General features: G+C 49.1%; 1 protein-coding gene across 2 annotated transcripts in view; it reads left to right on the top strand.

Annotated features, from left to right (window-relative positions):
* The window catches only part of LOC143342476 (uncharacterized), a 90769-nt gene that overhangs the window by 41347 nt on the left and 23453 nt on the right, over positions 1-25969 (top strand). The gene's annotated exons all lie outside the window — the stretch shown is intronic.

Below are 25969 nucleotides of genomic sequence, written 5' to 3'. Positions count from 1 at the left end.
TCCTCTAAACTCTCCGCAGCGGGGCGGCTGCAGTTGCAACAGATTTCTCCCCTTCGCCTCCCCCTTTCCCCCCTACTCACGCGGTCGCTCCTCCTTTCGTGCAATCGATTGCCTATCGACACCGCGATAGATTAGTCGGAATTATCGTGATACGTAGCCAGGGACCGGCTCGCCGACGAAGCCGACAACCGGCTCGCGGAGAAAAAGAAACCGGCTGGATACAAGCCCTCGAGGAGGGAAAAGATCCGTTTGGTGCGGCGCGGACGTCTCGAAATTATTACACGCCGGCCCCGCGAGTCCGCCGCCGTAGATTAGCTGAAATTATGGCGGATACGTCTGAGGAACGGCGATCGCGAGCGATCGATCGCGCGGCAAGCGGCTACGGAGCTCCCCCGTTCGGGTTCCTGTCGATGAACACCGGCCATCCTGAATCCTTGCAGTTTCGGGAGCCCCTCCAAATCGCCTCTCTCAGAAAAAAACGATTTATTTTAACGCCGTCAGAATTTTTAACAGTACCCGTCGCCGTCCACAAGATTTCTAAATCGTCTCGAGTTGATCGACTCGAAGTTTATTTATTTTTTATTGTAGAGTTGGAAGATCCCACTGGTTACAAAAAAAAATCTATAAGAGAACATAATAGAGAGTAAATTTTGATCGTGAAATTTTGCAAGTCCAAGTCGCCAGTTATCGATTATCCCGCGGAATTCCACGAGTCCCGTGGACGTAATTAAGCGTCAGCGCGGGTGGCTGGTTACGCGTAGCGACGGCGGGGCGAAACTTTTCGACGTCGTAGCCCGGAACGATCTATTTAACGTCGTGCGAGAGCCGGCGAGAACGAAAGACGGAAGACGGTAGGAAACCGGCAAGGAAGAACCGTAGGAGAAACCCGGAGGTAAATGTCTGAGGTTTCCCCCGGGAGAGCAACAAACGCCAGGGGTGGAGTAGACGCGAGGCGCGGCGATTCCTCTGCACCGAGAATTCGTAACACGTGTATCCCGGAGGTTTATGGTGATTAGTAGTTTACGGGAGACGTTTCCGTTGTCTGGAATCGTTCCTGGCCTTCCTGCGGACCCACTCTTACATTAGTTACTCGATTCCGTTCCCAGCCGCGGCAACGCCTTCCATTCTCGGGAACGTCGTACGAAAACTCGACGACGAACAGCCCCGGTGGACCGATGCCAACCGCCCGTCGCTCTTATTTTACTGCTCGAAAAAATTGGAGCGTGACTAAATTAAAAAAAAAAATTAGACTTAATTGTTCCACGAGTGTGCACTCTGTTTCGGGACCTAGAAATTATTTATTTGGGGGCAAAGATCCCATTGCTTTACAAGAATTATTTGTCGAGCGTAAATATGCAGAGTTACGAAAGATTGTTTACCTTACCTCGACTTGATCTCATGAATTTACACTTATGTGACACCAATGATCAATATTGTATGGATCAAGCTTGGCTCATCTATTATTTCTCAGAAAGCAGCATCGTTAATGAATGTTGTAGAAAACAAGGGCCCTAATGGGAGCCTCGAGACGATTCAAAACTTCTGACCCCAGTTAAAAAGAGGAGGATCTCTGAATCGCATGCTTTTCAGAAATTATTTTTCGTTCCGCTGTCTGGTAGGATTCGACCCAGTAATAATGGCACGTAATATCGGAGTACAGAGGTCTGCAGCCGTCGAACCTGTAGGTCTAGTTCGCTCGTAAACGTCAGATTCCGGGAAACTATGACAACCGAATAGTTTCGGTATGTTGGAATAACGGAGGCAGGCGTCTCCTAATTATCAGGACGACGCTCGGTGTCGGGTGACGGGTGTATCCGGGTCGGACTCTGGAGACTGTTAAATGTTTACCCGACACCGATGCGGACGCCAGCGGGTTAGCGCCAGATTATCGTGACACGGTTCCAGCAGCTCGAGCCCTCGGGTTCGAAAAGGTTATGTTTTCGGTGTAATAGGATTCGCGCCCCGTGAAAAAATATGTATCCCCCCGGCTACTTAGTTCTTTGCACGCCATCGACGATCTCCGTTCTCCGGGAACCCGAAGCGGCTGCAGAGACAGTGACAAAGAGTTCGTCGGCTCTGGACACTGTCGACCTTCCGTTCCGGAGACGCGGTCGTAAATGTGAAAATCCCGAGAATTGCGAGAGAACGCACGGGAAATACGATCGCTGGAGGCTTCTGCTCAATATCGGAGCGGTCCTCCTCGCCGCTGGAAAGCGTGTCGCAACACGTGCTGAACGCATGTTTCCGCAAGCTGAAAGCTTGGATTGCCACGGGGGTGCAACCACCGCCGGGTCCACCGGTCGTCGGACAGGACTCGTACCGGCGCTGACAAAAGAGGTCAAGTCGCAGGACACTCGCTGTCAAACTAAACATTGACCACACAACCGGAGTCGGCTGCTCGGTGTCCTCGCGACGCGGCATGGGACGGTGTTATGTTTCGAGCTTCGTTATATCCCTACGGATACGTGAGAACAGAGATAGGTCGTAAGGGGCTGCGCGCAGTCGCCGTCCGTTCGTCGTCCTGTCATTTATCTGGTGTAGAGAGAACCGGGAAGGACCAAAGGGGGCTGGATCGACGAGTCCCCGTGATTGATCGGCAGCAACGCCTCGACGACTAGCTGGCGTCGTTCAGCTCCTCCCTGCGTCTCTTGCCACAGGAAATTCGGTACTTCCGCGAGCAATGTCGCTGGGATACGTATGTACCCTCTGCGGATCCCCTAATTCGGGGTTATTTAAGACGTCGTCGTGTTGCTCGAATTAATCGCCCAATTCCGGGACCCGCCTGCCTCGGCGCGATCGTTTCGAAAAATTTGTTCCCAGACTGCGCGGAGCTGTCGCGAAATCTGCAAAGTTGTATCACAGACGAGCTATACCAGTTAGACCTTATGCCTCATGGAGTTTCGTGGATTTTCGCGTGACGTTAAAAAATTTCAAATCATCCTGAAAGAATTATTTTTAGTTGCAGGGGTCAATTACAATCATTTTTTGTGAATAGATATACCTCCGAAATCCTACCCCTTTTCGAGAAAAAAATTCAAGAAGGTGTGAAATTTTTCGACAAAATCAAAAAGTTTCAAATCGTTCTGGAAAAATTATTTTCGGTTGCGGGGGTCAATTACAAGCATTTTTGGTGGATAGATATACCCCCGAAATCCTACCCCTTTTCGAGAAAAAAATTCAAGAAGGTGCCTAAATTTTTCGGCGAAAAAAAAAATTTCAAATCGTTCTGGAAAAATTATTTTCAGTTGCAGGGGTCAATTACAATCATTTTTGGTCATTATATATACCCCCGAAATCCTACGCATTTTCGAGGAAAAAATTCTTTACCGAAAATACAATGTCTGATTCCTCTGAAATGTGATGCGTATGTTTAAAAATTCATAACTCCTGAACGGATTGGACGATTTTGATGTTTCAAAGTGCAAACAACGCGTATTTAGACGAAGAATATTTAGAAATTCTAATGTTCCTACAATAGTGAATGTATTTCATTGAAATTTAACTCCAAAGATAGAGAAATTGAATCGTTCCGCGTGCGAGGGTTCGAGCTAATTGATTTGCCCCGTGCAATTTCGGGTCTCGGGCTGCAAACAGAGGGGCAAACTGAGTCGTCGTTACGTTCGCAGCATCGGGGATGCACGTGTGGGGCAGATTGCGCGAACAGAACAGTCACGGTCGCAGGCGATCGGTTGCTGTGCACCGTGTCTGCGTTTAACGTATAACTCGTTCGCGTGGCGCCCGGGTCTGACATGTTTTGATACAAATTAAGCATCCGGGGCCCGGGTTCGGTGATAGAGTGGCCCGGGGCGCCAGCTTCCCATCGCGGATATATATTTTTCCCCGGGCGTGATTAGTTAAACGTCGTTAGGATAGCGCGTGACAGCCGTCCCCGTGGAGCAGGCCGCCGAAACCTGGAAGCGATTTATAAGTCCCCCAAGCGACGTCCTCGAGAGTTCTCGGATTGGTAAGGAGACACCCGAAGACCGCCTTGGTCCTTCTTTGCTCCCGCTGTTCTTTTTCTCTCCTCTCTTCCCTCCTACACCGAGATCCGCCACCCTCGAACCGAAATATTTCACGACGAATCACTCGTCGTTCGAGCTCTAATTGACCGTGCTCCGAACGACCCCGCGAACGGAATGCTGGAAATTTTGTTCGCCGAAACGACGACGCGTTCGTTCTGGTTCCTGGAAAAATCTCGACTCTCGCACGTTCATACGCGAAGAAAAAAGTGATGTTACAAGCTCGACCGTTAAATATTTAGGTGTTGAAATAAAATTTTGGAAAGTCGTAGGTTTCGTAAAAATATACGCGAATAAAAAGTGAGGTCGTTTCCTTTATAAATCGTCCCAGTTTGTAGAATCGACCTGTACATATGTTACACGCGTCGATTCCCAGTCATTGATTCTTCGAGAGTTAATGGATTTTCGTGTTACATCGCGTGGATTGCATGCATACGTTGCAGCGGAACGCATGCATCCAGTAATTAAGACAGCGAAACTGCGTCGTTACGACCTCTTTCCCGCTCGGCCGTTCGTCGTAGATTGCACTCGTGCAGTGATAACCGGCAGCTGCAGTGCTCGAACCCCCTTTGGACGCGGGAGTGCAATTGCCGTGACACCATTGCCTATACGCGATATTGCGTGTAAAAGGTATTACCGTTACGCGTATCAGCGCGCTGGAAACGTCGCTTCAAAGCTGCGCGAAAGTTATTCATTTATTTACCGATTAAACGACGCGCTAAACAGAGTATGGAATCACACTATGAAATAACTGCTCCGCTGTTTCATTTGCATGCGTATAAAACGACCGGAGCAGCGTGGTTTTAGAAACTGGGGCAAGCTGGAAAATTCACTTTGACGCGTGGGTGATGTGAATTTTCAGTAAAAAAATCAATTCTTAATATCAGACGTAGATTTCAATCGTCGAAAAACAAAGTTGAGTTGCTACCAGTTTGAGAGTTATGCGATGAATTTTTAAATAATAGAGCGGATCCGAAAACGGTCTCGATTATCCGTTTCCAGGAAGGAGCTGAGTATTCCGTGATAAGTGGCCCGTATCGCTAGCCACGGAATAATTTGCACGAGTTGCCCGTATAATCGAACGCGAAACGCTCCTCGAGCGGCGTAGCGATTCGAAGAAAGTAAAATTCTCGGCCGATTCGTCGAATTAGAGCTCTATCGAGCGAGTCGTTGCAAGGATTAAAAGAAATTTCCATACGCGTGTGCATCGGTGAGAAGCAACGTTCGACGCTTAGGTAAAGTTGGTCGTTTACGGTGACTGAGAGAAGGAAGCTCCCAGGGGGCGGTATCGTTGTAGGAAATCTTCAGCTTCGGTCGAAATATGCGGGACCGACGATAGAGTCGGCAAAAAGTACGAATAACACGTTGTCCCGAAAAATTAATGGGGGAAGGGAAAAGGATATCAGTCGGCGACATCGGGAGCCCGTGGTACCTTCTGCCGCCAATTACAACATTCCGCGTTGTTTTGCCGGGACGGTCGTCTTCGTGCGGGCAACGGCACGCGATTTCCTGCCAAATTGGGGCCGGATTACGATCGTTTCCATCGACGCCTCGAGCAACGGCAAGAAAAACTTCACGGGACCCCGTCGAATCTTCGCGGGGCTGCGAGAGATTTCATTTTTACCCTATGGCGAAGTAACGGAGGTAGGAGGGAGGGGGACTACGGAGTGTGCAAGCCGGTTATTTAGTCATAGGCTCAATTACATCTGGATGCACGATTCCTCGCAGCGAACACGAAGGATAATTCAAAGGGGTCGGGTTTTTTCCCGCCGCTGGAACTGTTGCCAATTTACTACCTTTTACCGCGTACGCGTGTTACGTGACTCGTTGCCTCGATCGGTTTCGCGAACGCCAGACGCGGGGAAAGCAATAATATTGTAATTAGAAATCTCTGGAAACGAGCTACGCACGCATAAGTTATCACTTTGTAGGAATTGGTGCCTGCTACGGGGCTCTGATTACAACCTCCCCGTTTCGCGAACTCGATTTCTTCGATCCAATACGTTTCGGAGCTTTTGCATCGCCTTCGTGGCTAGGAGAAAGTAAAACTAATTTTTGTCAACTTTCAATGATCGCAAGTATTCTTTGAACAGAGACTTTCAGCGTTTCAAATTGCACAGTCGATCCGTAGGATCGTGATTCTATTTCGCGATGAAGAATCTCGATTACAGAGACGGTTTTAAAAACGTCCGGGACCACTGTGCGAGTCGGAGAATGCAAAATGGCGTTGGTAGCGATCGTGTTAACAGGTTTCCTCCAAGTTACGGGGCCTTTTCGTTCGTAGCTCGTAGCAATTGTTTCTTCCACCGGTGGGAACAACCCTCGTACATACGACTGCGCCCCGACATAGATCTCGCGTCAACCGCCTCGATCCCTATCGCGCGAGTATCCAGGAATCTCGATGAATTTCACCGTACGCCGGGATCCAGTACGAAGAAGATGTTTGCATATCGATCGTTACCCTCCCTCGATCGATCGTTATCCGTATCCGTGGATCGTCTGGCGGTTCGGTTCGACCGCCGGGCAGATCCGTTAGCGGTCACGAGCGATATCGAGATCGCCGCGAGGCTCGAATCGAGAGATTATAAGAGCCGATCCTAAGCGATTTACAAGAGGGATAGCTATTATATATAGCGTCGCGAGCACCATAGGCGGCGTGTGTCCCGTTAAAGCCGCATTAAACGTTACGCCGGCATCTCTCGTCGACGCGCGAGAGGCACCTTCCGCGTGCTAGTAACGTATACATATTCTCTGTGTACCTACCTGCCTGGATCGCCGCGGCGCTGGTCCGTAAATCAGGAACACGAGCCACGGCGGAAAAAGTCACTCGCCATCTCGTTGCCGTGCCCGATACGTTTACCTACGACGATGGCGATGGTAACTTATGCCTCTGCCTATCCGATCCCGCGCATGCCGGCTCCACGATATTTACGATTTGCTGGAAGTGCAGTAAACCACTCTCGTACGACCCTTTATTCTCTCCCTCTACATCTCACCCTCCTACTCCCCCCCCTTCTCTGCCCTCCTCAGGCTTCGACGTCTCTTCGGGATAGTCCCGGCGAAACGGCTGCAACGTCCAAGCGACAAATTCAGTCAGGGAATCGAACGAAACTGAAACGGATTCGTACTTGCTTGAAAAACGCGTAAACGATTTATTAAATAAACGATCGCGTGCTCGACAATATAACGATCTCTGGACGTTAAATAGGAACGAAAGAAAAATTTTATGCGCTATAATGCACAGGGGCCCGTGCAACTCAAGGCCGTGCAAACGCAAGGAGGCGCAGCGCGGGGCCTTATATGGAGTCCCCGATGTGACACACACTTCCAATACCAAACGGTTCGTTCGGTTTAAACGGCAGGGAGGGAATAAAGTTATTTTCGTCGGTTTTTCCGAGGGCAATTATCGTGCGCGTAACGACCGGTAAAAAATCGAAGGTGCGAGAAGTATCGTTCCGTTCGAGATGGGCTAAACGAGGCAAACCGACGGCGATGGTCGGAGGCTCGCCACGCGGCGGGCATAAATATTCCACGGGTTGCTTAAGAAGTAGCTATGGAGCTGCCGCGAGGCCAATTTAGAGGCAGCTCGGTTAATGAGCCACCGCGGATGCCACACGCATCTTTTTGCGCCCCCGGGCCCCTGCCTCTGTGTGGCCGACTCGGTGCTTAACAAACGGACGGGCACCTGGTTCTGCTCCTCCTTCCGCCACGCTCTTCGTCCTACGTCCCGGGGGAATCTCAATAGCCGCGTTTAGAGAATTGATATCGACATTAGGAGTCGTCGGGTTTTCGTCGCATGGCCGAAGAACGAAACGCCGCGGAACGAATTTACCCCATTAGTCACGCGCAGAGTTCCCCACAATTTTTAACGATCATAATCAACACATTTCATTTCGTATTATAGACTTATTCACGCAGGAAGTTTTTCTTTGTGGTCAAAATACCCCTATGCACGCGTCTCCATTTTTTCTTTGGCCCATTTATAATAAATAATAATATGCCTCGTAACGCGATACGAAACAAAAGATAAAATTTTCTTATTCCGTTGCACCGGTTCCTTCGCCGATCGTTTTTCAGCTTCTCGTCGCGACAATTATAAAGGCCCTCACACCCCCTTCGATAACGCAGCGATTAAACGTCAGCTGGAAAAGAACTACTCGAGGCGGCGCGGGCTTATTTCATCCGGCGACGCGTTATTAAAACGTATAAACGAAGGTGATAAAGAAACGTATACGCGAAAGTTAACGCCTTCGGATTTTAACGGGCATCCAATTAATTTCGTGACACATCGCGCGCATTCGTACGCGTTCGTGCGGAGCGCAGCTGCGGGACACGGGGCACCCCTGCGGCGCGCTTTCTCTCGCAATCTGACCCCCTCTCCGACGGGCCCCGTCCTGCGTGCGCAACACAATCGCGCCGCGGGACCACGGACGACTCCAGTCCCAATCTTCTTCACCCCCGCCTCCCATCACGCGCCGGAAAATCACTCGATTCTCCTTCATCGATAGTTTACTGTACCCGTATGTCATAGGACACTCGACGAATCGTAAACACGAGTTCCGTTCGATTAAACTTAGACTTAATACGTGACCATGGATTTTACCAAAATGTCACCGAACCTTTTTTAAACATTTCCACTTTGTTCGTTACATTTTTGTTTCGTTAAAAACAAACGCATCCTATTTTCGATATTGATTCTCAAGTTCCGTTTGTTTTTCGAGAGTTTTTCCCTGTTTTTTCAACGTCCCTCGATGGTTGAACGAGCGTGGAACGTCGGCATTGTCGGGAACGGAGTACCGTAAATAGAACAAGTCGGCGTCTAAGCCTCGCGGATCATTCTGAATGCTTCCTCTAGCTGTTCCTGGGCGTCCGTCGTCCGCGTCAGTCAACGCCGGGGACATTATTTGTAGCCGCGGACGCGGCCCTAATAATAACGCCAAGCAACGGGAAATCGAGCAACGAGAGGGAGACGAAGCGAGGTCGTTCGGGCGTTTCGAAGCGGTTCAGAGGGGACGCTGGGAAATCTCGCGAACGTTAAATAGACGCTGGAGGATGGCCGGACGAGGAGGAAAGGAAAGACGGGTCCGCGGAGCTTTCTTTATGACTCTGGGGGACCGGCGAGCCGTCCGTGCAGGAATTGATAATTAATGCCCGAGACTTAACGCGGCCCGTTTATCTTTGGCCGGGCTCTAACGTCGCGGAGGCAGGTGCAACCCCTTCTAAGTACCGTCGGGATCCCTGACGTATGACAAACTACCGATCGCGAAAGGGTGGACTGGCCTCCCGTCCCCTAGTTTCAGCGATTCGCGGAACGATCGACCCGGAATGGGAGTTTTTCATCACGAGGGACAGCTGCGATCGCGGAAGAAATTGGACTTTCCGTTCGTCAGGTTCCACGTAGCTCGGTCTCGGCCCGTTATGCGCCAAGACGATCAGATAGGATGGGTATTGATGTTACGGAGAAGCGTTGCGACTCGTACGAATGGTTTTAGGTTAGCACCGGGCTCCGGAGCGAACGTAGATGTTTATGAGTCAGCGGAATATGGATAGACGCAACATCGATTCTCGTACGAGAACCGTGTCCGTTGACAAGCAGGAGGGATGGTCACTTAGCGAGAAGTATACATTCTGTTTATCGTCTGAGAGGAAAGTAAATCGTTCTTAACACGCTGCTTCGCGGTTCGGGTCAACTTTGACTCGGTCGTTCGCTGTACGCGGGATAAAAATCTCCCGCGCCGGACCTTTTCGAAGTAAGGCGACTCGTAACACGGTAGAGCCTCGATGGTTTCTATTAAATCAGCCGATCGAAGACCGCTAACGTCATAAGACTACTTTGATCTGTCTCTATTGTTGCGGCAGCGAATCCAACTCGAGACGCGTGTATCGTCGCTCTCACGGCAAATTAATGACTCGAGGGCTAGTCCAGGATTGTGTGGTGCACGAACGTGATTTACACGTGTTGTAACAAGACCGACACACATTTACAACGGTAACAAGCGAATATACGTTTTAAATGTGTTCCTTCGTTGACGTCTGAATGTGTTCCGTTCCCGAGGCGTTGGGCACAATCTTGACGTTACATTGAAATTTTCCTATCGGTGTGTTCCACATGAAGGCAGACGCGGTTACACGCGATCGGCGGGTCTGTGTTCCGTTTGTGTGACACGCTCGAGCGTTCGTACATCAAAGGAGACAGGTTCCCCAACTTTCCCTCCTAGGTATTGTCCTGAGATTCCTGAAAACGAGGGTATAGCGATTCGAGATTAGAAGGTCTTGTCCAAGAATCCTAGTTTACGGTGTCGTCCGCGGAGAAGCGATTTCGACTCTCGAACAGGCACGCTCAACGGTGTAACATAAGTAGACACGCGATGGTAGGTGCCATGCTCCCGAAATATTTTTCATTTAATTCGAAAGTGGTCAGTCCGCATCAGACGTATTTAGAATTCACGAATTTCAAGTTACTTGAGGCTCTTGCTTGCTAAAATACTTGTATTTTGAGGTCCGTTACGTCCGGAGAGTGTTTCGCAGACCTGTTTTCAACAGACTATACCCGTTTTATATTCGTGCAACTCTTCTCGGAGTTATAACCGCGATGAAAAATGCGCTCGCCCTCGTCCTTTCATCGACGTCGAGACACCAGAAATCTAATTTCCTGGCATACCGCGACGTAACGACGTGACACGGGATCGGCGCGATTGAAACAACGATCAAAGTAATATGACGTTCGAACGTCGTCGTAAAACAATACGAAACGAGCCGGAGCGCGGACGCGTGCACGTCGCGGCGGGATTTCCGTCCAGCCATTCGCCCATAAGCGCGTCTCCACTCGCGTCTGCGTTTTCCTTTCTCGCGAAGGCAGACAGTGTACAGGCTGTGACTGAGAAACACGAAGAACGTTTCGTCGAAACCCGTGGCAGAAGTTTCGAGTCAAAGAATTGGACACTGTTCTATTAATCGGCTCTTGAGGGTCCAACGGTTATCGATCCTGCGAAGGGTAGTTTCGTGATTTGAAATTTGAGTTCCGACAAGATTTGTATATCTTGGGCGTGGAATGTTCCAGACGAGGTTCGAGGGTGCGTTTCGGTGACACCGTGTAGATATCAGCGGCTGGTCTCCGCGACGGAGAAACAAATAAACGGTGAGCGCGCGTCATAACTGTCGGCACGGGGGCCACGCTTAATAAATACTCGGTTGTTGGCGCGATGCTTCGGCCGTGTCTTGTTGGAGAGGGTGGCGGCGCGGCCCTTGGCCAGGCCTGAACTCGATACACACGCGTGCCAGCTCGCGCGTCTTGCACACAGGGAACCAAGGAGCCGCGAGAGCGCGAGCGCGAGCTTTATGCGGGACCAACGAGTGAGATAGTACCTCGGTGACAGCGGCAACGAGCCGTGCATCGGTTAGTCTCGCCACATCAGGATCCCGACGTACGACCGCCTCTCATTCGGATCGGGAATACGTGTGCGCGTTACATGGCACGCATGTCTCTCTGGTAGCGCGTCGTAGAAGCCACGGGTTCGCGGGACCCGTTCGTATTTGCTCGATAATTCTAAACGACACGAGCACACGACAAGACCATCCGACCAGAGATTTTATCAATGGACGCAGTTCAACGGGATCCCCCATGGCTTTCTACGCTGCGACCCTTACAGAGGGAAGGACGCGAATTGTTCGACTCCAATGTGCTCTCGAGGAATGGTGGCGAAGCTATCTCTGTTATTATACGTAAAATAGTAGCTATGGATTGTCGAGTCTATAATATCCGAAAATCTGAGATTTCAGTATTCATTTTTTTCAACGCAACGTACGCTACTGTAAATTGAATTCGAATCGAGTTGGTATCGCGTGCAGGACGTTCAGAAGATTTTACCGTGACCCTTGGTCGTTCCGCTCCGCCAAAGTAGCGACCCCGACGGTCGTCGGAGGTTCCGTTCGCGGAAATGGAAACCGCGGACAACCGTGCGTTCCCAGCGAGTTTATTATTCGGTCTCGTAGCGGCGTGTGCAATTTATGCACGTTCACGGTATGATTTATCGCAGTCACGGTCGTCGTTGCCCACTTAATAAAAGTAACGACAGTTCTAATTACGGTCGTTAGCGGTTCATAATGCCGGGGATAATTACTGCGCGCAAGGCGATGTAAATCTTTTACTTGCGTTAAAAAGAGTGCTTCCCCTTTGTCTTGTACAGGGTGCTTCGCCAACCATGGATACACGTTCTGAATGCGACAGAATGTTTAAAAGTGAATTGATAAATCTTCGTTTGGACATTCGTGAAATAGAAAACGAGACCTCTGACATCAGTAATTTATTTCACGACATATCCAACCGATGGGTAATAGTATTTAAAGTTTTGATTTTAGACCATTGTAAAGTACATAATCTAAAATTTGTTTTAATTATTTTTGTAGCCCCAGCGTCTCAACTTGAACTTGGTGTCAAATCCTATCGTCAAATTAAGTGGTACCATTTCATCAGTAACCCTAAAAGCTGTGACTCGGGAGCCAATAGCGGTACCACCGATTAAATAATATTTCGAAGAGATTATGCCACCGTTGACAGTGTGGTTCGTTAGGAATGGCGGTGTACGCGCGTTCCTTTCCGAGGCAATATATCCGCGGCGTGTTTCCTCCCGGCGAGACGCGTATGGAAATCCTTAGAAGGCCATGCGTGCAGTGTAGACGGATACACTCGAGGGTTGGCGATGCTCGTTTTTTTCGAGAATCGTCGAGAGGACCGGCAAAACATCAAGGCCCCTCGAGAGTGGCCACGAGCTCTTCATGGACGTACCGTATTACAATGGTCCTTGCGGAGAGAGTATCGGGCGTCCCGTGGAGAGCCACTCGAGGAGCGTGTTTGAGAATGTAGGGGCTCGGTTTTCTCTTCGAGCTTAAAACAAACAGCTCTCACCTGTGCCATCGATGGCATAATAACCACCTGTGCCAGGTTCTCGTCCCGCCGGTCGGCCTCTTTCAGCTTTTTGCCACGTCGCCGCACAGAAAACTTTTCGCCCTTTACGTCTTTCGCTACGCTTCTTCCACCTTTCGCGACGCTTCGTGTCTACTGTGTTTGCAAAACCATCGCGAACCGTCTTCCACAGTTTCTTTTCTCTCATTATCGTTGCGTAAATTGGAGAAGATTAAGCCGTCTCGACGAAAATTGACGCTTTGCCATTCTCGATCGTTTCTTTAGAATCGCTACCAGAACACGAACGCGTTGTTCGATAAATTTCGAAGCCTTAAAAAACAACGCACCTACGAAAAGTTATATTTGCTATTCAACTAGCAGTAAACTTGGATGACAGAACCAATGTTAATCAATTTAATAAAAAAAGAAAGAATAAATTAAGAGCGCAGAAATTCGAAAAAAATTTCACCGTTTTACATACGGATGCGTCGGCCATGTTGGTTCTGGTTGGCTTTCGATTGCTTCGTCGCTGGCACGGAGATCCGCTTGGTCTTCCTCGCGGGCGCCCGTTGTGCTTTCTCCATTATATTCGTTGGCATTTATCATTGTATCCTTTTTTTCAATGCAATCAACGTTTTATCGGTCTCGTATCTCTTTCGCCGTCGCGTGATTCTTTTTACTTGCAGCGGCGTGTCTTCGTTCCCCGGGCGCCTGGAGGAGCGACGCGTATACTCCATTCAGGTTCCTGAGGCCCTTCGGAGACCCCGCGAGCCCGCGTTACGAGAACCGTCGGAGCCACTCGTTTATCTTGCTTGACGAGGAAAGGAGGAATTAACGAGGAATTAATAGCGGATCCTAATGATAAATGATTCCTTCAGCCAAGCCACCCCTGCCGCCTGTCCTAATTTGTCTAATTATTTCGCTTAATTCCCTCTTGCGCAACGACACAAGATTTCGTGCCTCGCTTAACGAAACGAAACTAATTAATGGGATCGTTAACTTACGAACCGGTTGGCATACGTTTCTACGGAGAAATGAGACGATTTCCACGGAGGACGTCCGTCGTCCAGGCGCGTGCTACGGTTCGAATTATCTTGTTACATCGAACGAAATCATGAACTCGGGATAGATTGATGATAGAAGCTTCGGCGTGAGAAAGGGTGGTAATTGACGGCGATAAATTAACAGTAATTACGCCGCTCGAGGATCGCTTACGGATGAAATATGGGGATGCGCTTTTTTCACCTTGCCGCTCGCGGTCGGTGCGCGCTGTTCTTCGAGCTCCCGTCGATCTGTCAAGATTTTTTTAAAAATCGGAACCCAAGGTATCCCCTGAATCGTTGTTTATTCAAAAAATATAAGCTCGAAGATGTTGGAACTCTTCTCGACCCGTCAAGATTTTTTGAAGAAAGCTGAGGCATTTGTTGTTCGCTCGATGAAAGTTATACTCGAAAGAAAGGCCCAACTTTAAATAGTATTCGTATAATAAGTATCGATTACGGCAGCTTGCCAGGTGTAACGAAATCGAAACTAGTATTCGCTTGTACGTTTCCACCGTGTTGTGGTTTCTCTTATTACACGAACATTCGAAGAAGACAAGCCACAAGGTTGAAACGAAAAAAGTAATGTTGGTTTCGATTTTCTTGCACCTGTCAAACTGCTATAAACGATACTTGCCGTATCGAGGATACGGACTGCTAAGAGTTATTTTCAAAATGAGTATTGGCTACGATAATGGACGATCAACGATGGCATTTTAAAACGATCGATCGAGCCACCCGTCTTAAGTAGTTTCGAAAAGAAACGTATTTGTTTTTCCGCGATCATTCGTCGTCGTTCTCTATAAAAGGTAACTTCGTGGAAAAACACTTTCCTGGACAATAAACTCCCTCGGTACCGATCGTTTTAAAAATACTCTGTGTTCGAGGCACGCACGAACGACGATGAAGCTCTGTCGCCGCGTCTGGTTAACAACTTCCTTTCGTCTTAACGCCTCGAAAGCCGTAAACTCCTGCTTCGTTTTATCGTCCTTATATCAACTTTCCGGAGTGTGTTTGCAGAACGGTAAGAGAAACAAGTAGTCTTCTAATGTTGGTCGTAAAAGTTCAGAGGAACGACTTTTTGTCCCGTCGACGGTTTCGCGCCTGTGCTCGTCACCCGGTGTATTAAAGCTGCGAAAACGATTAATCACGATCGTTCTCTGGAAGCACGTTGATGGAGGAACGATACTTCCTGCGTAACGGGATAAATCACTGATAATTTTTGGTCTTACGACCCTTGGATTTTGTTAGTAATTATATAGAATGAATTCTGTAAAATAATATTGTACAATATTATTTCCTCGCGATGTTTTCTTGACTATTTACCAGACGATGATGGAACAAACGAGGTATACGCGAGAGCGACGGCTGCCGTATCGTTTCTCGATCGTTTAGACTCTCGAAGACTGTCAAGCATCGGGAACAGCCTTCGAATCGCCTCAACTTTTCACGTAATCGTACGACCAAATTACAACTTACTCACTGCCAACAACGACAATTACGGTTTATCGCGTGGATCTCTCATCGTGGTCGCGTGACGGTATCATCGCACCCTTCGAATTTCGTAGGCGACACCTCGGCCACGTAGCGTTTACTGTCATCCGATGTCCCTGTTCGCGAAACTTGTCATTATCCCCGTCGACCTGCCCTGTAATTCTCCGTCCTCCATCGAGCAGCCTGCAAAGAAGCGGCCTCCGAAAGCCCTCTTTACACCGGCCATGTTTTCGTGCACGATATCTCCCAAACTACCCTAACGATAGCTTTAAACTGTTTTATAGTTTAGAATCGGTCGAAAGAAAGGAAAGAGATATGAAACCAAGATGGCGTCAAAGCGGTCCTAATAACGTTGGGGCTAGCAAAAATGGTGTGAATTTAAATGTATGTAAAATCGTGCAAGAGGCAGTTGCTGTTGAAACATTCAGAGTAATTCGTAACTAATTTTGGATCGTGTAACGAACAATAACATAAAGTTTGCTCGATTCTGACGCGATTGGTTTAAAAAGTTAACGGACTGTAATTTCCTAACGAACCTGAAATTTTTATTCCCCGACAAAGTTTGCCCAACTCCGGGAGAACCGTGCACGAAACCGTGTGCTAGGTGTAAAAGGGGGGCTAGCGATCGTCTTTTCGAGAATCGCGTGCCACCGTCCAGGTTCACGTGACTCTGTCGCGGCGAGCACAACGGCCAAACAAGACCATTTTGACAATTATCGTCGGTGGTCGCGTTTCGAGATAAGAGGAGCGAAAAGGGGATGATGGCAGTCGGACGCGAGCGCGTGTTTACCCAAATGGGTCCGCTCAGCTGGCGCGTTCCATCAGTCACACGCAAATAACTCACTTTGCCAAGGCAGCCGGAGACTAGGTACATAATTTACGTTCAACCGAACCCCTATATCGTTTTCGTCTCCGACTCTCGTTGCGCGTCCAACGGCGACTTGTTTCTATTATTTAAGCGCCTGGCTAATGCTCGTCGCTCCTAGGTGCTGTTTTATGGTCGAATTAATATCCACGGAGGCCTCTTGGAAGCGTTGATAAATTATTTAGAAATTTTACCAAAAAGGAATCGAGCCTGTAAAGCTAGTTTCACCGCTTGAACACGTTGGCTAGGGATGATCTCGTGAGATAATGATTCGTTTTTAAAATACTGTCTTTCGAGCTTCACTGGCTCCAAAAGGGGCTCTCCTCAGTGTTGGAGGGATAGAAACGTTCGACTTACGAGTGACGCGTTCGTTTAAAAAATTCTAGGGTAAACTTTGGAAGGGGTACTCGGGTTTGCACGCGTAGACGTAAAAGGCGGGCAATTTGGAGGAACGAGCCGGTTAATTCTGGAGCCGTTTGTCAGCCCGGTGGCGGCATCAGCGTTCGAGCGACGGAGCACAGAATGAACGAGGCGGTTTCCCAACCGGCACGGGTTACACCGCACTCGATATATTTATTGGTGACGTTATTTTGGTATTTCGTTACGGGCGACGTCGGGCACGAGGCCGCGGCTCGTTCGATCCGTTGAGTAATCGTCGCCATTAAGCAGCCTGTCCTCCTGGCGTCTATACGCGGGGCAGGCAGCTTTTTTGAAAGGCGACGCCACGGAAAGGGGGTGCCACCGGCTGAGAAATAAGGGAGGGCCGGAGGAAGCGAGAGACTGCTCGCTAGGAGAGGAACACCGACAGCCTCTTAGCAGTGATAGAACGGCCGGGATTCACGCTATGACCGTTACACCGCCAATTCGCGCGGTGATGAACTACCCCGACTTTCGTTTGCCCCGACGACGGCGCACCGTTTCTAACTTTGCGTCCTTTCGCGGCCCTCCTCCGGCCACCAGCCAATTAGCGGTTTTCCCTTTTGACGACGCTCTCTTCGATCTTTAAGAAACGACCGCGAGATCAGAGGATCGAGGATCACAGAAACGTACAAGTTCAATTAGCCGCTCCGCCGGATTGATGTTACTCGGGCCAGAATTTGGCACGGCTTCATCGACTCGCGAATACGGAAATTTCAGAGAGTTTATCGAGCATCTTGTTTTTTACGTTATTCTTCGATCACGATTCTCTTTCGACAAGTTGGCGTCACCTACGTATGGGTATGATTTTTCCACCGAAGAGCTAACAAAATTAATTAGTTTCACAATATTACGAGTTTCTAGCCAGATATAACCCAGAACCGACAAATGGACGAAAAAAATAAAAATTGACGATGAAACCCAAATGTCGAGCTTTGAAACGAAACCAACTCGTTCCATGTGATCACGAGCGATCGAATTCGACAAATTTAATCTCTTAACGATTTCTTGTATCGTTATTCGTCGGTTTTAACCTTCAATATCAAAACTGCAGGAACGAAATTTTGCGAACGAGCTTTGATACTGCACGCCACGCAATTTGATTCTTGCTTGAGCAGCATTGTTACCTTTTCGGTAATCTTGTAAGTTCATTCTAAATTGAGTTCGTACCAGGATGATCAACAGAACGATAAATTTTTCCAAGTTTGCCGATGTACGCGAATCCGCGAGGTTTCAAATCCCCGTGGCAGCGTTCTCCAATTTACCGGGTGGGGGGGTTCTCGTCGATTAGATCGTAGGGGGTGGAGGAACCGGTCGCGACACGGCATCGGCAGGGCCGTGGTATTTACTTCTGGTCGAGCGGTCGTCCAATCTGTCGAAGCGACTCGGCCGATAGCATCGGACGGTCCCACGTCGTGGATCTGGAACAACGCGGCGCGGTCCACGCCAATTTCTCTTTCCACGACGCCCGTCGGAAGACAAAGCTGCTGGTCCACGGCCGGAATTTCGCTCGTAGGCGGAAACCCGTAGAGAGGTATAAGAACGGAGAAGAGGGAGAGATTCGGCTCCGGACCCCGGTTCCCGTCCAAAAAACGGTCCCCACGGAGTCGACGTGGCCCATTATGTACGCGAGGGGAGCGAGCTTTTTTGCGGGGAATGCCGACGCTCGCCGAGGGTGGCCGCCGCCGTCACGTTGACGAGAGCCGCGCAGCTGGAAAACCGGCCGCGCACACCGTCGCGTCCGCAGAGAGAGATTTTTAGAGAAAAGGGAGGAAGAGGAGCAACTGGAACGAGAGTAACAGGACGCCGTTCCACGGAACATTCGCGCGCTTTCGGCCATCCCTATATATTTTGCTTCCAACCTACACGTGTCTCCGCGTGTCTCCTCGGTGTTCCGGGCTCAACATTCTTGCGGTTAGGTCCCTCTTCCATCCTCCCGACGTTCCTCTCTTTTTATTCTTGTATATCGTCACGACGATGGTCCACGAGCTAACGCGTAATCCTCTCGTCGCCTCCACACATCACCCCTCCGACCTTCCGAAGCTCGAACACACCCCCGCGTCGCCGAGTTCTCGGTATGCGACGCTCCAGTCCTCGAATTTGTTACGGAAAATTACGATCCTTCGGTCCACCGTAACCTACACCCCCGCTACGGACCTCGTAGGGCACCTACTGGAATTTTATTGGGTCCTACGAAAATAATTGCAATCGTTATTTGCGTTCTTTCGAAGATCAAGATTATTTTACCTTCACGTTGGGAATTGTATTGAGTTGTGTCATAAGTAGTCTGCGGATATTTATGCGAATGCTTGTGTTCGTGGATCCACGTGCTTTTACACGAACGATTTACAAGAAACTGTGTTTTGGTTTGGGTTATTAAACATTTGAAATCATACGTACAGGTTTATGTGTTTTATAATACAATGACGAGAAAAGAATAGACCAGTACAACGAAGTTCTTAATTTTGTAATTTACATTCTTTGAGGAAGGCAACTGGAAACCCAGAACTATCACCAAAGCGATTAATTTAACACTTTGCGCATGGTATAGATCACATTGCCACAGAATGAGATTCAAGTCTTCAGAATCGTTACCACATTTACATTTAGGATCTTTAACGATTCCAACGCGAGCTAAAGAGTCAGCCAAATGGTAGTGGTTAGCCCACGTTAGATCGTTCTCGGGGTTAAAATGGCGAACGCCGACGCTTAAATGCCTCGCGCGTTCGGAGGGACCCAAAACCGTCCTCTTCTTTTCTCTCGTATCTCTCGTCGAGCGACGGGGCGTGTCATCGCTGACATAATTGTACGCGGCGGTGATGTACGAAGGACGAGGCCGACGTTGATTACGTTCGAGCGGTTAAAACACGTACGTCCATCGAGGGAACCGGGGTTTCGTAATTCTCCCGTGGCGGAAGAGAGCGGAGAGAGGGCGAACGAGTGTGTCGGAACCGTTAGGGACTATAAAGTTAGGCGGCCTGTCTCCTCGATCACACCTAAACGCTCCGCTCGAAGGGAGCTGCTTATTTGTGGCCGCGAGATAAAATCGCTCGCGCCGTTTTAATAATTCACCCGCTAACGTGTGTTGTGAAACGCGCGCCGAGAGACGAAACGGCTCCACGCGGCCGTGTCTACGAATTTTTGCACCATCGACCTGCCTAATAAAGGGGGCCCCCGGTAGCGACCGTTCCGATCCGGGGCCCGACTATTCGCACCTACGTCGCTCTTAAATATCAGGGACCCCTAGCTGATCCTTGGATCATCGTTGCTCCCACGGGAAGAGTTCGATAATTTCTCGAAACTTCTAGTTTTTGGAAAAATTCTCCACTCGTCCAAAAAGATTTCCAGGTCGTATATTTTGCATTAAGCGCCGAAGGGTTCTCCGTTGGCGTAAAAAATGGACGACTACAGCGGGCACTCGTCGGGCCGTAATTCATGGCGGTTCGCGAGGCCAGAGAGCGCATCCAAAATCCCATTTTCGCGCGATGATTGATTCAATTGCATCCGCGTGCCGGCCGCGCAGGACATTTCTCTCCTTGTCGAGGACCCTGCTAACCCCGTTATTATTTTCAGGTCTGCGGCCTGTGTTTTTCGTCCCGCGGCGGGCCGGTATAAACGCCATTTAAATAAATGGTACTTTTAAACCGATATATTATGCGCTGTAGCAGCTACGCTCCCGGTCCTAGCGCGTTCTGTCTCTCTTCGTTACACCGGAGCTTCTCCGTCGGTCGAGCAGCCAGCAGCCGTCCCGGAGTGATGGACTGCCGGGAGTGCACATGGGTGGCTGATTCTCCGAGAGTGCATCCATGCACTCTTTGCGTTCCCTCCCCCCCGTGCCCGCGGAGGGACCAGGGGGTGCATGCCCCGCGTGTCCCGGTACAGAGTGGATGTTTTGACAGCGAGTCGCGCTAATCGGTCTTTCCACTTTGCTCTGACGTACGGCCCCGGCTGCGCTTCCCACAGATTTCTAATTGCCCGTGCGGCCAGCAGGCCAATTTATCCGATCTTACGGAACAAATTCTTTTCTTTTATTTCAATTTTAAAACGTCACCGATCGGACGTGTGCATTCCACGCGATGGGGAGCTTTTTAATCTTCTAGCTTCCTGTTCCTGAAGGAGTGACAGTTGAAGACTGGTGCGTGCGTGTGCTTGGATTGTTGCTGCTTTCTTATATAATTACTAGACTGCGGATGTTTATGCAGATGTATACTAGGAAATAGATAAAATAGTGAAATCTAAATAGAAGTTTTATCGCTGGAGGTCCTTAAAAATATATTCATTTTGCATATGGCATATGTTCTGCATACTTTTTATAAAATTAATGCTTATATGGGCTTCCGAACTAATTCAACGTTCGTGACAGACATGACAACATAGATACTTATACATCTCGTGTTCACCTATGGTGAATTATTGGCGACAGTTCATAGATGCTATGAATAGTATTAATCAATAATTCTGAAATATTCTTAAAGAATTTTGAAAACAGATTGTTAAAAAACTCAAAACAATTAAAGCATGCTACTTCAGCAAATTCAAATATGCCCTTCAGCTTATAAATTGACTTTAAACGTCAACTCTTAACAATATTGAAGAAATACTCGCAACATATTGTAATCTGTATTTTAATAGATTATTATTACGTTTAAGTAATAAAATTATTTACAGTTTCTCGACGAAAGATCGTAAGATCGCTCGTGTAAAAGCACGTGGATCCACGAGGCACGCAAGGACACGGGCGCGTAGAGCTAGAGACGGGGATTCTAATTTCTCGGACGCGAAAATGGTTCGATGTTCCTTATTATCTCGGCGACATCTATCGAAAGGTCACGGCCGTGTTCGCTCGTCACCGAGAATTCGACCGAGAGCGTCGGGACCGACTTTCTGATCTCTCGATAAAAACGGGTTTCCCGTCGGCCGGGTGACTTACGGCCGTAGGATCGTCTAATCCTCGCGCTTGTCGTTTAGAAGCGCTCACGGGACGATCCGCCGTAGAAAAGAGAGGCATCCTCTCGTTAAACGGAGGGGCAATAACTTCGTAGCGACATCGCGGGGACGCGAAATTGCCGTGAAAGTCGACGAAAAGGCAGGATATTTACGAAGCTGTCGAGCAACGCGAACGATTCCTCGGATCGAATCGAAGCCATTTTTCCAGAGATCCCCGACACGATTGCGGCCTCGCGTCCCGGCGTTTAGGAGTACTTAGGCTTACCCATTTCGTCCAAAGATCATGAACACGAGACTACTCCGGCATACCATTACCGTGGGGGCGTAGTAAATCTCCGTGCTGTAAGATCGCCGGATTCTCTTCGTTTGCAAGAATATCGAAGCTTGCGAGCCACGATAGACGACACGAGACGAAACGAGCAACCGTGAAATACGACGGAGAGGCTGGTATTTGCAGAAATCTCGACGAAAAACGGTCATTTTTCGCCCGTTTTACTCTTTAATGGCGGCTCTTAACCGTTTAACGAGCGTACACGCGTGCACCAGGCGCGTAAATTTTCCTGGACTTCGCGGACGCTTCTGCGGGGCTGCTTGGAAGTAATCAGCTCTGCTACGACGATTCGATAACAGACGCAATTCGTAAATTGAAAGACCGGAACGAGCAACCAACCCTTTCGTCGTCGCTGGGTTCACAAAGGACGCCCGACGCGAGGAAGTTTTCTCGCGAGTAATTTTTGCAGCCCGTAGTCCTCTGCAACTTCTCCGGGGAGATCCGATCGGAGAGGTCGCCCGGGAGTCGTTCTTTTTGCCAGGCTCGCGTTCCGCCCGCGGCGATTCACGGGTACGAGAGAGGAGGAAACGGACGACGACGACGACGACGATGATCGTCGTGGGATCCGTGGACGGGGGTGCGGAGCTCTTCTGGCCACGCGAGGACGCGATCCTCAGAGGCAAAAAGAGAACGCTGCCGGTCGCTTAAGCTGGATCCTGCGGACGGTGACGGCGCGCTGGAGAAAAGGGCCGAGTGGAACACAAGCGAAACGGTAGCAGACGGGGAGCGCGGATTAACAATGCCGCAAATACTGGTACCGGCCGTGGAATGCCCGCGAGCGCACACGGCGCATAATTAATACCACGGTCGGCCGAGGAGGTGCACGCCGAAGAGACTCGCGGCGAGCGGCCAGAGGGAGAAGAGGACGCACGGATGCTGGCCGGGGTCCAGGGAACAGAGACGAGGAGGTCTCGGGTCCCGAGCTGGACCGTGGAACGGTGGAAAGAAAGAAGAAGGGAACCCCGTTGGTACCGGAGGGACCGACCGGGTTCGGGATGTCCGCGGGGAGGAGATTTATGTGGCTCCTGATTGAATCGTTCTCACTCGATCGCGCCGCTTGCTTTTTGCCCTACCGAGATTCTCTCCGCGCTCTCTCCTCCCCGCCTCTCTTTCGCCCTTTTTCCGCCTGGGCTCCGGTATGACCGCGTTGGACCCTTCGGGAGCGTACGCCGCCACGATGGAGAACCTTATCTCCGGGGCTCCATTTCGCGAATTAACTCGAGCTGTATCGGTATGATTTTCGCGACAGAAATTTTTCAGACATCGTCGTTCGATATCTCCGTCTGAACGTTACCGATCGGTATTAAAAATAATGGAATTTTAGTAATTTTACTGGCTGACCAAACACCTGAAACTGTCCACGAACACGGAACTTTTGGATTGGAAATTAGCGTAGCCACAAGTGGTCGTGGAACTTGGATTTAATTCCTTTAACTTGTAACCCTTTGACTAGGGTCAATACCGCAAGCACAAGTTGTGTGCTCACGTTGAACGCTTATGGGCGTTGAATAGACTGTATCTTAGAAATGAGGATATATGCACTGTCCCAGTAGTTATGGAAAAGATCGTATACTTCTCGCGCTCGCCACCTGAGGGCTACGCTCCCAATTCTCTCGCAAGTACTCGACCGACCATCTACTACAAAGTGGTCCATGCAAATGTTTCAAGTTACAACTCCGTTATTAATGTATTTACGAAAAAATGCCAAAAGGTAAATGGATCAAAGAGCACTACGTCTGTAGAACTTTAGATCTTTTTCAAATTCAATAGTGCATGTGCAATTAAGAATTGCACCCTTTCTTTAAATGGAAATACATATTTTTCGTCGCATAAATCACTTCCTAAAAATCTCAATAAATTATATTAACTACAAAATTACTTATCATATGTTCAGTATACGCACGTTGAAGGAGTTCTATATCATTAAAATCATCGTATAGAAAAGTTTTAATAAAAATGGCTCCGTCGTTAATGCGTTAAGTATTGCGCATACAACGATATTTTAGTGGGCTTTCGGAGTCGAATATAGTCCCGATCCACGCGTGGGCGAACGAACACGGTCGACGTTTAATTTTAATCCGATGAGCAGTTTCGCCGATTTGGAAGGTCGAATGACATTTATGTCTGACGACCGTGGTAGGATAGGAAGGCGCGAATCTTCGGGAAGATCGACGCCGATTGGCACGTGACGCGACGGCCGTGGTAGGGATATCAATCTCGACAAAATGCTACTTTCCTACGTTAATTTTCTAGCTTTTGTTCGGTCGTGGGCGTTGCGGCGTGGGCGTACAGCCGTGACGAACGAGCACGTGAACGCGGCGCGAACAACGCCAAGAACCCAAGGTTTTCAGCGGTTTCCAGGCTCGTCGCGGGTTCAAGCCGTTGGCAATCTTATCTCGACAACAACGCGCCCGATGCCGAAAGAAAGAAATCGCGAGGCGGTGTCGTGTAATATTCCCGTTAACGGGGCCCGATTCGCCTTTCACCGCGCGATAAACGCCGTTGCAAACGTTAACTAGTTCCCAGACGCGCGCGCCAACGCCTAGGGACTTTTCGTTGCCTGGTAAAAAAAAGTTGGCTGGCAACCTTTCATCTTTGTAAAGCCCCATTTCGCTTCGGGCGTCTCTTTCGAGACTGTTTCTTAACGATTAATTACAGCTTTACACGATTTGTTCGATGGACATTTGATAAATTTTTGATAATAGAACTTTTTTCTTGTGTTTAGTCATCGTTATCACGCATACATGCATTTCTGTCATAGTTTTTCATTATAATAAAGTAATATTTAACGCACTGTGGACAAAGATTCTATATCATTGATCACGCGACGGTGTACACAGTATTCGCGATCAGTCTGATACAATTTCAACTTGGAAGTAGGAAAGTGCAAAGGAACCCGGAGTGGGTAAAAACTGAAACTGAGTATTTTTCCGTCCGTCTAGAAAAGATGGCGGTTTCCTGGACCCTTGGAACCGCGCTGCGTGGCACAGATTCCGAGGTTACTTTCTGGCGCCGGGAAAAATTGAAGCGTTTCTACGCTCGCGGGTAGTCGTCGACGCAGGTAGTCGTAATGTTCCTCTGTCGTCGTCGTCGTCGTCGTCGGGGTCGTCGTCGTGCGCGGTAAATTTCTGAAACAGAATCTCCTCCATTGTAATGCCACGCTCTCGCTCCGGGCGCTCTGTTAGCTAGCTAGGCGGCGAACGGAAGCAAAACAAAAGACGCCGAAATGCGTTCATTATTTCGAGCTAATTGGCGGTGCCTTTACCCTCGAGCCGAGAGGGAACAGCCAGGCCGACCCGCGCGGCACCAGGAGCCACCGCAGCCTCTCGTACTTTCAGAAGCGACTTTCTCTCTCTTTTACGCGTTCGCCGCGGGCCTCGCGTCCTTCTCTACCTCCCCCCCTCTAACCTTTGAATTAAATATTCCTCCTTGGTGAACAGGAATTTTCTATACCCTCTAATGTTGTATTCGTGTCCCGTGCGTTCCGTAGGGGGAGCCTCGAATTCGTCTGCTTTACGACGACGAAGCTCTTTATGTCTCGTCCCCGGGGGTAATCGCGGTCGTTCCGATCTTTGCTCGATCCTGCAGTCTCCATCCTGACGAGGTGTCAGGCTATTATCGACGTTCGGGATATTTTTTTAACCGACGTGGAATCTTGATACACACTTCGCTTTAACTAAACCTACCACGACCGGTCAAACGACCGCTTTAAAAGTTTCGTCTAGAATTTCTGACACACAATATTATTTTAGCGCCACTTAACTTCACGACTTTTCTTATATTGGAATTGTAGGGTTCTGGGTTGTACAGTTAAAAAAACTTCAATATTTAAACGTTTTAGTCTTTATTACAAGCGCGAAGATATATCTCAGAGATATCTTTAGTGTGAGATCGGTTTCTAAACTGTATTAAAAATAGTTAAATTTTAGACGCGTGCAGTTCCGAAACTACCAG

The sequence above is a fragment of the Colletes latitarsis genome, chromosome 6 (genome assembly GCF_051014445.1).
Source record: "Colletes latitarsis isolate SP2378_abdomen chromosome 6, iyColLati1, whole genome shotgun sequence".
In the NCBI taxonomy this organism is placed as follows: Eukaryota; Metazoa; Arthropoda; class Insecta; order Hymenoptera; family Colletidae; genus Colletes; species Colletes latitarsis.
This window is presented reverse-complemented; position numbering and strand designations above follow the sequence as displayed.